A 14,430-nucleotide genomic window follows, 5' to 3' on the forward strand; every position below is an offset into this window, starting at 1 on the left:
GGAGCGATTTACTTTCCTTTGAATCTGTATTTACCTTTGGACCTGAGAGCTGCATCTCGTAGCATGTGGTGCCCCACTGAGCAGAGGTGGAACAGCTGCAGCTGGACCCCGTCACTGCAGTTATAGTCTGGTGTCCTCAGAATGGCCACACCTCCTGGGTGAAGTGCTCTCTCCACTGGGATCTGAGCTGAATACAAATCCAGTCAGAATTCAAAAGTGGCCTTGTGCATATTGATTTAAAATAAAATTAAGAATCAGTGTGAGAGGTGATATTGAAAAGGAAAGGATTTACTGTACAATATATTCAAAGGAATGCACAGCTACAATAATTCTAGGTGACACTGTATTTATCCATAAACATCTGCAAAGAGTTCAGTGAAATAATAAATGTAGACATGTGCCAGATAACTTTTTCTGATCTACCAGGAAGAACCACCAGGCCAGAGGGGGGAGGCTCGTCAAACCTCGAGATGCCCAATACCTGACAAAAAGGAGTTAAGGGAGCTCAGACAAGAAAGCAACGAGTGAAGGAAGATGCAAGAATTCAAGCATGGTGAGAGAGCAGGAGGGCAGAGCCTCTGAGGCCGGATGCCCCACTCCTCCAGGCCCCGACAGGTGGCACATTCTAGGCTCCTGTCCTCAGCCAAACTCATCTCTCCTTTCTGAAGATTGGTTTAAACTTTCCAGTATCACCCAGTTTTGATGGCTCTTGCACGAGGTACTATCAACTAAATCTTGTTTACTCTGGGGAAAAAGGGTCAATAATTCACCTCCGGACGTCACCTTCCGGAGCCTCTCCTGCTTCTGCTCTGAAGGATGGCCAGAGGGCTCAGGCCAGAGGGGTGTTCTTTAACAGGATGGTCTCCTTCAAGCTTAGCACCTACTGTGTTTCAAAGGAGATCGGACCATCATTATATACCTCAGTCTCCCTCTGGAACTCACTGTTCTGGAAACGAGATCTGGCACAAACTTCTGTTAACGCAAGTCAGGAGTGCTGGCGGGCTACAGAGTGCAGGAGGGAGCCAGCAGCTTCACCTGCTAGAAAGATGCCAAGAAACCCCACAGATACTGTTTCCACACGGTCGCTCTGCACACATTTCACCGTTAATTCTGTTGATCTGAGGGCAGGTCAGCAGAGTGTCAGTCGTAGCATCTAGCAGTTGATTTAGCCGAATGCACACAGCGTGTTCCTAACAGGCTTTTCGGGGCAGGATTGGAACGTGAGCTCCCTGCACACCTCCAGCTCGCGCAGCGTCTAGCATTACTGATTACTAGACGGCGCGCCCCGCTCTCGGGGCTTCTGGAACCAGCGCTGCGACCATGCACTCACGAGGGTACAGCCTGAGCCCACCCTGGCCGCCCTCGGGGAGCAAGGACCCGCCCGGGTGTGCGGACCACCTGCCTGTCAGGGCGCACCGCCTTTGCTCCCACCAATGGGATACATCATCCCCGGCCCGGGACCCGCCCAGGGCTCTTGGCTCAGCCACCACCCACCTCCAGCAGCGGAACCTAAGTCCAGAGCTCGAGCAGCAGCACACGGAGGCCTTTGGCTACGGAACTTCCGGAGGAAGTGGGCGGGGAGGCGATGTGCCTGGAAAACCAGAAGTGCCTTCTCTCGCCCTGTTTTGGTGACGTCACTGGAGCGCGACAGCGTGTTTCCCGTCTCTGCGAACCCATGGCTGACGTTTGGATTCCCGTTCTCTTACCAGAACAGAGGGCCTGAGGCACCAGGAATGGTTTCTGCCATGTCAGAGCTGTGGAGTTCTAGTTTATTACATCTTGACGTGGCATCCTGGGACTTTGTGAGAGTAGTGGGGAAATTTGAATGTGGGCAATTAGTTCATAGTATGGTTTTGGAACTTTGATATTTTTAGTTCTGATACAGAAAAGTTGTTGTAGAGCTCATATCTATTTTTTTTTTTACAGTTTTATTCTAAACACAAAAATTTCTATTTTACATTAAGCTTGTTAAAAATGAAATTGTAGCGAGATCCTTGTAAAAATATTAATAAAAAAGTCTGAGGTGTAACTCGGAGGTGTAGAATGCCCCTGGGTTCAGTCCCCAGCGCCATAAATATAAAGACATAAAGTTATTTTGTTAATAAAGTTACTTTCTTCCATCCCATTTAAAGATGTTTGTTCTTACACACTACACTAACCTGTGATTCTTTAGTAATAGGTTATATTCCACATTTGGAGAAACTGCTCTAGAGTATATACTGGAGTAGAAGAGCCTTCCATAATCCTGTGACAATGTACATTCCAGTATCTAATTATTATTTGTACAGAAACTCTCAAGTTCCTTTCTTCCACCCACCCATTTATTTATTAATAAAATATTTTGATTATTATTATTATTATTATTATTAATTATTTGATGGATCTGAACTTTGTCTTTCCCTGTTTTCTGCCAAGGGATTCTGCATAGGGAATTTTTCAGAGCTCGCCATAGTGCTGAAGTTCCTCTTTGAATACAGAAATGCCTAGCTTGAGTGATAGGGTTGATGTGGAAGGCAGTGCTGTGTTATACCTTATTTTATCTTATACATCATATAGTAATACCTGTGGTGGAAGGCATTTTTCTCAGTATTATTTAGGTGTTTGTGCTGCCTAGGGTGAATGTTACCCTTCCTAGTTGGGGTAAAATTCCTAGGGGAAAAAGCTGACCTCGATGTCTGCCCCAGTGTCTTCAGGCCATTTGAATGAGTAATTGTCAGCATTGAGCAATACACTTCGCTCTTGGAATATCATTTTCTAGATTTTGAAATTAGAAATAAGTACCCATACTCTACAAGCTTGCGAGGCCATAATGAAATTCATGTTTATGGCTACTGACTTACGGCAGGTGATTCATACTCGGGATGTTCTTTCCTTATCATTTGCCTCGATGTTTGTGTGGAGGTTGTGGACATTTTCATTCTGCATATAAATGACTTCTTTTTACACACATATGGGTACGGAGAGTTGGAAAGTGTTATATTGTCTGTCATGTTGGAAACAACCAAATATATCCCCAGCCTTTCATCTCATTTTATTTCCAGAGTAGGTTGAGAGCTGCCCAGGTTGGTCATTTCTGCTTTTCCTCCACACATTCCCCTTTCTACTGTGTTTTTCTCATTTTCTTCACTGCATTGATCCTGCTTGGGCAAAGCCCACTGATTTTCACACACTTCTGTAAAACACCCTCATGTACTCGCTGGCTGAACGTCTCTGCTGCATCTGATACTTTCCTTGGGATTCCTCTGCCCTCAGTGGTCCTCGGTTGCCTGCGCCTTTCAGAAAGTGACATGATTATTAATGCGGACACTCCGTCTCCTGCTCACTTCCTCAGTGGGACATTTCACTTTCCATGAGACTGTGGATGAAGGAGGCAGACATTGTGTGTGTGTGAGGGACACAGCAGGTTCTGGAAGTGAAGTCAGCATCCGCCTTGAGGAATGTTCTTGGATTCTAGAGGAGCCAGGGCCAGACCATGGCACCTTTGCAGGTGAGAATGAGCAGGGCTGCTCCAGGGCCCGGGCCGAGGTGGACACACAGGGTGCATTCATCCCTTCACTGGAAATGCCCATGTGCTCTTGCACGCTGGCTATCTCTCCCACTAGATCCTTCAAAGCATGAATCATAATGGCTTTAAAGCCCTTGTCTGACTTTTCAGCATCTGTGCCATCACTTTAATTCTATGGGTTTCTTTGTCTCTTGCTGCTTGGGATTTTTATATTGCTGTTGTGTGCATAAACTCTTTAATTGAATGCTAAATATCCAATGTAGAGCAGGGGAAACTGGCTTGACTAGCAATTGCTGGACATGGGCCTGCCTCTCGTACCAAGGCTGTTGATGTGGAGGACTGATGACATCTGTATCAGCAACAGAGTTTATGTGTCATCCTGAGTTCTATTGTGCAGCCTTCTACTTCCTCCCAGAGTGGCTGCCATTGGCTTTTGTGCGGGGCGGGGATGGAGTGTTGGAGGATCCTCAGTTTTAATGCTGCACGCTCAGCTTTCAGCCATGGCTGCATGCTTGTGCCTCAGACGAGATCGTCTACTTACTCTGGCTCTTCCGCAGGTCGATGGTGTGGGTTATGACTGGTTCTAGGCTCCAGGAAAGGGGAAGGGAAACTCTGTTGTCTTGATCTAGCTTTATTTTTATTTTTATTTTTTAACATTTTAAAATAATTTTTTATTGGTGCATTGTAGTCATACATCTAAATGGGGGAAAAACTTGTGGAGATATACATGCACATGTCACCCAGTCAGCCCCTACCCAAGCTCTAACCCCTTCCCTCCCCCTCCCTCCTACCCATGCTTGGCTTCCTGATTGACTTTGATAGTTTTTTTTCTTTCTTTTAAATTTTTTATTGGTGCATTATATTCAAACATCATATTGGGGTAAAAAAACTTGTGTGTACAAACATGTACTCATCGCTGATATAACCCCTACCCAATTCCCGCCCTATTCCCTCCCCGACCCTCCCTCCCTTGCTCGGCTTAGTGGTTGACTTCGATATGTTTAAGTACATTGTGTGTTTTAGAGATTTTCCTCTTCCCCCCGCCTTTCTCCTCCTTTGGGTTGTCTTGTTTGCTCCTCTATAGGATTTCCTTTTTCATCTAGAGTTCCTCCTATGACCCATTTCTCCCTAACTCACATATTAGGGGAAGCATCTGATTTCTTATTTTTTGTGACTGAATAATCTCACTTAGCATAATGTCCTTCAGTACCATCCATTTCCCTGAAAATGATGTAATTGAGTTTTTCTGATGGCTGAGTAAAATTCCATTGTGTACATATCGCACAGTTTTGTAATCCATTCATCTGTTGGAATGGATAGCTTTATTTTTAAAGACGCTCCTTGTGCATGAGCCTGTGTCTTGCTGCCCCTCTCCCAGATAATGTCCATACTCCATTTGAGCGGGAGAGTCTTGCCTCCTCTCTTTATTCACCCTGGGGAAGCAGACCTCTGTTTTGCTTCAGTGTAGAATCCGGGGATTAGAATGACTTCTCGCCCCCTCCTCAGGGGCACAGGGAGTTTGCTTTCCCTCTTTCTCAGTGCAGTGGATCTTGGCCTTCCCTTGCTCCTGGGTCTAGAGCTTTTGCATTGTGAAGGAGAGGACCTGATCAGTGTGTGTGTGTGTGTGTGTGTGTGTGTGTGTGTGTCCCATTTCTGACCCTCACAGCTCAGTCCCTCCTGTGTGCCTGTTGCTGCTGGGGCCCTCTCTCTTCTCTCCCAACCTCAGCTTCTTTATAAGCACCTGATAAAGAAATGCTAAGCCCCCTCCCCATGCCCAGGGCTCAGCTAATGTGTCTGATGCAGCAGGCCAACAATGGCCCACCAGAATTCCTGGACATTTGGGGCTATTCTTAGCAGCTTATATGGAAAGCTCCTCATCTGCCTGTTTTCTGCTACTGGTGAACTCTTCCTGTCTTGACACTTCCTAGAAGAGGTCTGTCTCAGCCGGGCATGGTGGTGCATGCTTGTAATCTCAGTACTTGGGAGGCTGAGATAGGGGGATCACAGGTTTGCCTCCAGCCTCAGTTACTTAGTGAGGCCCTTCACAACTTGGTGAGACTATCTTTCAAAATAAAGAATAAAAATACAGGGCTTGGGGTATAGCTTAGAGGTAGAATGCCCCTGGGTTCAATCCCCTGTTCCACAAAAAAGGGGGCTGTCTGTCCTGGGGCTTGAGGTTCCTTGGCCTCCCTATGGCCTCTGCTGCTGATGGGTCTGACTTGTGGTTATGGGGCTATTTTTTCTTGTTGACACGACTCTCCTTTTAGTTTCCTGTATCATAGGTGTAGCGGGGGTGGAATATACCAGTTTCTAGTAGTTTTTCCTTGGTGAAATTTGCTCATTTCAGAAATAGAGTTGAAGTTGTTTACAGTGCCAAGTTTTAAATATCTAATGAACATCTCAGTGATAGCTCTGATTAAATTGAGAAAATATATCTTGATGGGTTTTAACCAATTATTCTGATATTCAAGGGTAAAAAAGGATTTTAAATAGATTATTATGGTTGCTTCTTGCTTGTTTTTAATTTTATCTGGGCATAAAGTAGAGATAAAAAGGCAAAGAAATGTTCAAATATCCACTTAACATTGAGTCAGTGTGCAGTTCCCTTGAACTAATGACAGGCTTTAAGACACTACAGGATGGTCTTTAGGAATGAACACTTCTCCATTTGAGCAAGAGTTTCTGAAAAACATGCCTCAATATCTGGAAGAAAATGTTATTAACTGATTTTTATTAAAATTGGCAGAAGAAAACAAAATGTGCTAACATACAGCCAATGTGTTCTTTGGGCTCCAAAGATGGCCAGGCTAGGAAGGTTCCTGCTGCAGCTCCCACCAGAGGAGAACACCGAGGTGGTGGTTCTAGGCCACAGCGGGGAGGAAGCGAATCAGACCGTGACCCAGGATACCCAAGGAGGGTCGGCTAAGTGTTGTTTCATCAAAGTTCACATTGGGCAGGAGCAGAGAAAGGGGAAAGACTAGAGGGGCAGCCCCCTTTGTAATCAGAGGTCACCATCCTGTATCTGGAATAAGTTGACCTTCGCACTGTGATTATATGTGAGTGATGGGTGGAAAGAACCACAATCATTTTTTAAGAGTTTTGAAAATTTATTTGATGGATCTGCGATTACACTTTGGTTGATCAAATTGATGGAAGATGGAACTTTATTTGTCAGTGAGAAAGGACACGAAGAAGTTGCCCTTTGTAAAGCTGCCATTTTTATCCACTTGGATGGGACCTGGTAGAGTAATGTCAGGCCTGGGTGAGAGGAGCTGGCCAAGTGGAGCCCTGCAGGGTCTGTGTGGGCAAGCGGCTCCCAGTGGAGCAGAGAGCACGGTCGAAGTCCTGAGAGCCATGAATGAAGACCCTGGTCTGGGAAACGCTCTGTCTTGGCCCATGGCCCTCAGGCCTGTGTGATCGGCTTCCAGCTTGGATTTTGAGGACTACCTGGGGGTTCCAGCCCCAGAATCTCTGGGAATTCCCTGTGAGCCACCCGAGTCATGCCTCCCACCTTCCACACCTCCCCAGGCAGCAAGAGGCCCAGTGCCAGGCCTTTTCCCTCACCTTCCACGCACAGTTCTTGTGCAAGCCCTGGTGTCCATAGGTCCTTTGCTGCCCTGAATCCAGCCCTCGTGATGCCCAGTGTTCTCATTGCCTGTGCTGCCCACCCACCTCCGCTGCCCTTCAGTGTCCACTGAGTTCAGGAGGAGCCTTGATAAAGCCGAGGTGCACTCATCCATCAGGGACGTCCACGGATGTGCCTGGGACCATCACAGGCACAGGGGAGACTGGGAAATGCACAGCCGGTGTTTGCCTCAAGAGGTCCTAGATACCAAACACAGAAACTGAGAGGGGGAGGAAAATAGTCAGGCGGGAAGGGGGTCAGTAAGGAGCCCCGGGGAAGGAGGGGGAGCTGCAGTGCGGGGCTGGGGACCAAATCTCCTGCTGGCAGGCATCCCAAACTGTAGGCTTGCAGGTTTCTCTGTTGGAAATGCTTTTCCAATGCCTATTTCAAGGGTAAGAAAGGTCCAGGGGGAAGAGATGACCAGTGCAAAGGCCCTGAGGCTGGACCATGGTTGATGTACATGGATGGTTGGGTACTAGAAAGTAAGGAGATGTGGTGAAGGAGTGTGTTAGACAGACAAGTACTCAAGAAAATCAACTTAGAGGAGATTTCGTCACATAGTTGGCCAGCTCCATTGTTCTGGACCTGTGGAGGCAGAATGTCATGGCGGAAGGGTGTTGGGGAGCAAAGTCACTCATCTCATGGTGGCCAGGAGAGGGGGGGAGGGAGGGAGAGGCAGGCACCTCTTCATACTTATTGGTGAATTTCAGATTTGAAAAATTCAAGTACATCAGGTGTGTTAAAATATGATGGGCCATTATACTGGAGGTTTCAGCTAGTGAAATAGGTAAGAAATAAAAGCATAAAAATTTATGATTACAGCTGGGCGTGGTGGTGCATGCTTGTAATCTCCGTGCTTGGGAGGCTGAGACAGGAGGTTTGCGTAGATTTGAAGCTAGCCTCTGCTGGCTTAAGAGACCCTGTTTCCAAATAAAATATAAAATAGGTCTGGGAGTGTAGCCTGGAGGTAGAAGGCTCCTGGGTTCCATCCCTACCTAGTATATGTGTGTGTGTGTATGATTACGTCTTAATTAACCTAAAATAATCTATAAGTAAATTACAGAAAAGTATGCCGGTTTTCTAAATGCAGTCTGTATTAAAATCAACTCTGCCTGGATGCTAGGCCTAGGAACCAGGACAGGAGGGGTTAGGAACCTGCAGTTGATGGAAGGCAAATGAGCAGCAGAGCCAGGTCACTGGGCGGGGTGTGCACCTGGTGAGGCAGGGGGCCTCCAACTGCCTCTCAGCATGCGGCCAGGGGCTGCAGCTTTCTTCCCTGCAGGGCTGTGTAGGGTGCACTTCTCCCCTCACCAGCAACCTCACGTGTGTGCACAGGGCACCTCATCCAGGGAGCCCCAAACGGAAAGTTGCTAATTTCCCATTTCTTACATGTGGTGGTTACATGTGGCTCCCACGTGGTAATTCATTGACCCATAGAGCTATGTCTGTCTTGTTTTTTAATGCTTTTCTCAATAAGTTCAAAATCATTAAATAAAAAGTGGTGGGGAGGAGTAGAAGAGAGATTTTGAAGGAGCATGGGTAGACCTCCTGGGGGTAAAAAGATGCCCATTGGCTGATTATGGTGAAGTTTTTGTGGATGCGTACACATAGCAAAACATGAAATTATATTTCTTAAATATACACCAGTTATTATATATCACCGATACCTAAATAAGAGTGTTAGAAGTTGTAGAGTGTAAAAGTCAAGCTTATAAGGAAACATGAGTCTTAGGTAAATTGAAAAAGAAACTGGAGACCATCAACTAGTTATCAGCCTCAGTAGTTTAGGAAAGGCAAATTTTATACCTTGGGAAGCAGAGGAAATAAAGTCAATAAGGAAAAGAACACGGTTGAGGAATGTTTAAAATGCCATAGAGAGCCGGCTGGGTCGGGAGAAGCTCTGGGCTCCGGACTCTCGGCCTGAGGTCTTTCCCAGTGTCAGTGTCCCCGGTCAGAGCACCCATCTCCAAGGCCTCTGCTTCCTTCCCCTCTGGAGCCGGCTCCTTTCCTCTGCAGATAGATCCTTGCGCTCACCTTTGAAGGGCCCGGGTCCCTCTGACTCTCCCGGGAGCGGGCTCCTGGGGACCCTCTCCCTCAGGAGCAGAGGTGTTCTCAGGATAAGCAGAGCTGGGCCAGTCTCCAGGGGACCCGAAGCCGAGAGTGACAGCAGCTGGTTGGTGGGCAAATGTGTACAATGGCTCAGGGAAGAGACCTGTAGTTATAAAGCCCATTTAAGTTTTCAGACAGCTGAGGAGGCTGTGCGGTGCACACACTCATGACTATGCATAAGCTTCCAGGTGAGAACGAGGGCCAGACAGACGCTCTCTCCTTGGCTTGCACCATGAGCCTCCCAGCCCCAGGCCGCTCCCTGCTCTGCAGTGGCCCTGGGAGGACACTTTTCATATTTTGCTTGCCCCCCTCTTTCTTACCCCCAAGTCAGGCTTACTTCTGCACTCAAAGCCAAAATATTTCTGATAAAACCAGTAATGTGGTAAGCAAGCGAGACATTAAAAAACCACCCTGAATCATAGAATTACTGAGAAACAGCCAGATGTGGTGGCATATGCCTATAATCCCACAATTTGAGAGACAGAGACAAGAGGATCGCAGGCTCAAGGCAGCCTCAGCAAGTAGTGAGACTCTCATCAACCTAGCAGGACCCTGTTTCAAGTTTAGAGGTCGAACAGTCCTGGGTTCAATGTTCAGTAACACACACACACACACGCACACTACTGAGAAACGAGTCTACTCTGGTAGTCACAATACTTCTCCTAAAGATGTCCACAACCCAATTTTTCAAGCCTGTTACTGTCACCTGACATGAAACAAAGCCTTCTTCAGATGGACTCAGGGTCTTGAGATGAGAAGATTGCTCTGGATTTCCTGGGAGGATCCAGTAAAATTGTAAGACTCCTCATAAGAGGGCCGCAGGAGGGCCAGAGCTCAGGGACCAGCTGAGGCCAGATAACGTGAGGAGAGGTCCACAAGTCAAGGCATCTGGCTGGCGTCTCAAGCTGGAAGAGGCAGGGGGCGGGGGGATTCTCCCCGTGCCTGCAGAAGTACCAGCCCTGCCTGCAGCCTGGTGTTAGGGCTTCTGACCACCAGAACCCTAAAAGGACAAATCTGTGTTGTTTTAAGCCACTTAAATGTAATTTATGGCTTAATTTGTTTGTGATAATTAGTCCCAGCAACCATAGGAAGCCCATCTTATGGTGACTAATGCTGGTGAGGAACAGCTGATGTGAACTTGAGCAGGCCCTGCAGGTGCCAGGAGAAAACAGGCAGGATTTCAGCTGCAGGCTGGGCTGCGAGGTGCCTGGACCTTGGTCACAGCCTGGCCGTGGGAGGCCACCGGCATGACCTGTCGAAGACACTGAGCAGGTCGGAGGGAGGGAGGCCCCGGCCTGGCTCCTCCTGCTCGGCACCTGTGTGTCAGGCATCCCAGCAGCCCTGTCCACTGGGGACGAAGTGGCTTCTGCTGCTCAGTGCGGACTTGTCAGTCAGGATGTCATACCTGTGATTCGAGAGATGGCTGGGGCATTCCCAGGGACGGTGAGCAACGCTGACAGAGGGCGTCCCAGCCTCGCCATGAAGTCCGCTCTGCTTCCTCCGCTCAGCTGCCCCCACCTGCCCTGAGCCGGGCCGCTGTGATTTATGTCTTGGTGCTCAGACCTGTCTGAGAAGGAGGAATGCTCTGCAACGCCCCTTTCCATCCCATATACGTGGAAATCACAATAAACAGAGTTTGTGCAATCTACTTATGCAAAACACTGAGTTTATTGCTCACCAAGATTGAAATCTACAATGAGCACTTGCTTTGCTGGTCGGCTGAGCAGCGTGTTGGGAGAGTGTGTAGTTAATGATACAGTGCAAACCAGATAGCTTGGTTCTTATAATAATTTTGTTATGGTCAATCTAAACCTAATGTCCTTTTCCACAGTCGTTTCTGCCATCCTAAATCTTTCCTCTGAAAGGCGATAATGGGAAGGCCATGAGCAGAGCTTATGGGAAACGACTATGCTTAAAGCCACCCCGATTAGTGGATGTGGCACCGCCATCTCAGCTGGAATAAGGCAGCGCGTCGGAACGACCCTGCGTCAGCAGCTCTGGGTGACTTGGCCCAGCCGTGTCTGCACAATGAGGGATCCAGACCCTTCTCTAAGGACCGCGGCTGTGAGGATCAGCACGTTGGCAGGTGCTTTCCCCTGACACTGGCACACTGATGTGAAGGGTGGCCCTTGGGGCAGGGTATGCTGACAGGCGCCCAGGACGGGTGCAGGGAGCAACGGCCACTGGGCTTATGGGCAGGGACAGTGGCTCTGCTCCCACTTTGCCACCAGCTGAGATGCTGAGGGCACAGGCCAAGTGCACGGGCCTCCACTGTGGTGGCCAGGTGGGGACCAGGACTCTGCCCTCATCCTGGGCCTTCATGAGGTTTCTGGAGGGGCCACCGAGGCTCTGCAAGGGGGCGGACTGGCTCATTCTACATGGCTGGATGTGGGACCATGCACTCTCTGAAGCTTTCTCAGCTGACCTTTTTGCTGGAAGACACCCACCACTCTAGGTGGGCCAGACGAAGGGTGCAGGGCCTGGGTTTTGCTGAGTCTGGGAGCAAAGCTGGACAGTGGGTCCTGCCTGTGACTGTAGCACCCGGGCCTCAAGCCTGGTTTAAGGCAAGTCTCAGTGGAGAGACTGTGAGTGGTAGGGGCTGGAGCTGTGTCCTTCCCTGAACACAGAGGCTTGGGAAATTCACAGGGCTCGAGATTACGGAAGATTATGGAAGAGATTACGGAAGAGGACCCGAGCCACTGGTGTCACGCACAGTGTTTACTTTCCAGCTTCATTAAATTCCACAAATGTTGCACAGTGAACTCTGCAGTCTCGTGAAATTCACACTGCAGCCAAGTTCAGACCTGTGCTACGGCGGTGGACTGGTCACCGCGCTGGCATTCCAGTAAGAATGAGCGTGCTGTGGTTCACAGGACGGCAGTGTTCCTCTGCACCCCCTGTACTTTAGGAGCACGTCTCGGATTGTGCTTCATTTATTTCCAGAGCACGTGTGCATGTTCTCCCCAGCAGCTCGGTGGCCCATCTCCCAGCTCACCAGCTGGAGTCCTGGCGGCATTTTGTAGGTCCTCGTGCCTGGGTTGATCTCACTGCGCCCGTCCTGGGACCCAGGGTTCAGAGTAACTTGTCTTTTTATTTTATTGTGGTAAAGCACCCATAACATAAAATTCCCCACCTCCACGCCTCCTAAGTGTCCAGGTCGGTGGCCTTAGGCACGTTCACGTGCTGCGCAGCGATCGCCACCAGTACTGTCAGACTTTCTCATCTTTCCAAACTCAAACCACCCCCATTAAGCACCTCCCTGCACTCCCGCAAGCCAGCCTTTTAGGCTTAGGGGCTTCAGCTTCAGAAGCTGCCAAAAGGTGTTTGTGGCATGTGAACATGTGCACTGTTAGCACCAAATGTGTCCCTAGGCGTGGGCTGCAGGATTGAGTTGTTTACGCACATATTGAGTTGTAGGAGCTCACATATTGCATACAGTAGGAGCTCAGCATATGCTTCAGGTATGCATGTGGTAGCCCTCTACAATGAGAAGTGCTCTTAGGAGGGTGTGTGTTCTCAGCGGTGGGCCAGGGTCTGGCCTCTCAACTCTGCCCTCCCCCAGCCCAGGCAGTAACATCCTTGAACCTCCAGCCCTTTCCTCCAAGCACAGAGGGACACAGAGTCCGCTTGGCCCTGGGCCAGGGAGAGCTCCTTGCCTTTCCCCAGATCACACAGTTGCTGGCCCCGTGCGGAGGGGATGGATTACATCACTCCCTTCCCGCCTCAAGGTCTCCAGAGTCCCCACTGACCCAGTGATGGCTGGGTAGGAGGCCGGGAAGTCAGACCCACTTCAGTGCTGAAAGCAAGTGGGTTTTAACTTTGTGTTTAAAGACCCCCTCGCAATCGAGTAAGTTGACCTCTGGTTCCAGAACTTGCTGCGTGCCTTTGTGATTGGTCCAGGCAGCGGCGGCTGGGCTGGCTGTGCTGGGCAGATGGAGGGGCGGGAGGTTGGCTTCTGTGGAGGCGAAGGATGCGTGGAAGCAGCAGTTTTAACTGGAGGCTTAAACGTCCTTCCCCGAACAGCTGGGAGGGAGGCGCCAGATGTGCTCACTGGAGTGAGGGCCCTAAAGGTGGGCCGGGGAACAGGAGCCAGGGCCGCCAGGGGCCATCCTGGGAGGACCGCAGGTAGGGCCTGCTGGTGTGAAATGAGCCTTCTGACTTTGGACTTTGTCTCCTATTTATTGTCCATTCTACGGAGCTTACATTCTGGAATAGTTTTCCTAACCACTTCCCCTACACACACATGCACGCGCACACGCACGCATGCACGCAAGATATCCACTACATTAGAATGCCTGCTAATGCCTGTATCAGTCAGCGACTCCTTGGACTCCCAGTCTGAAGGCAGACTCTCTCTTCCTCAAAGGGTCTTAGACCTTTAACTGGTTAGATTAGACTCATACAACTATTGAGGGCCATCAGTTTTACAAAACTTTACCGATTAAAACATTAACCTCATCTAACCAAGACCTCCACCATGCTGGGCACTGTTTGGCCCGGTGTCTGGGTACGAAGCCCAGCCGAGTTGACACACAAAAGCAACAGCCACAGGGATCTACAGAGACAGTGTCATCTGCTACATACGGCTTGGCTTTGGAAAGGGGAGGAAATCCCCTTTGCAGATTTTTTTAAATTAATGGCTTCTAGGATCATGAAGAGAACGTAGACCCATGTATTTAATCATGAACCACACTAAAGAATAGAAGAGGAAATCTCCTCCCATAGCTGTTTCTCCAGAATTCATCAAATCTTGTCTGAGCAAACAGGCACGCACATGAGATGCACACATGCACGCTTTCACCGATGCCTGATGATGGGGCCCAGCTGTCATCTTCTGTCCCCTTTCAGCAAGGCCATTAACCACGGGAGTGAGTGTTGGCACAGTCTACAAGGTCCGCTCTTGTCAGTGGCTGCGCCGAGTCCATGTGTCATTACTGATGTAACCAGCCACACAATCATGGGAATTTAGGTTGGTTTTTGCTGTGACTTGAGTAGATATTTTTTGCACAGTTGGTTAATGATCTGCTTGGAACAAGTTCCCAGGAAAGGAACGGCCATGCCCAAGGGCAGATGCAGTTTAGATTTGGATTCCTATTGCTCTTCTGGCCCGCGGTGAGCCATGTTGTCTCAATTTACAGTCCCACTAGTAGTGTACTTTTACGTCTTTGCAATCTGGTGTGTGGGAAGTGAT

Source organism: Muscardinus avellanarius (assembly GCF_963383645.1).
Source record: "Muscardinus avellanarius genome assembly, chromosome: 4".
Classification (NCBI taxonomy): Eukaryota; Metazoa; Chordata; class Mammalia; order Rodentia; family Gliridae; genus Muscardinus; species Muscardinus avellanarius.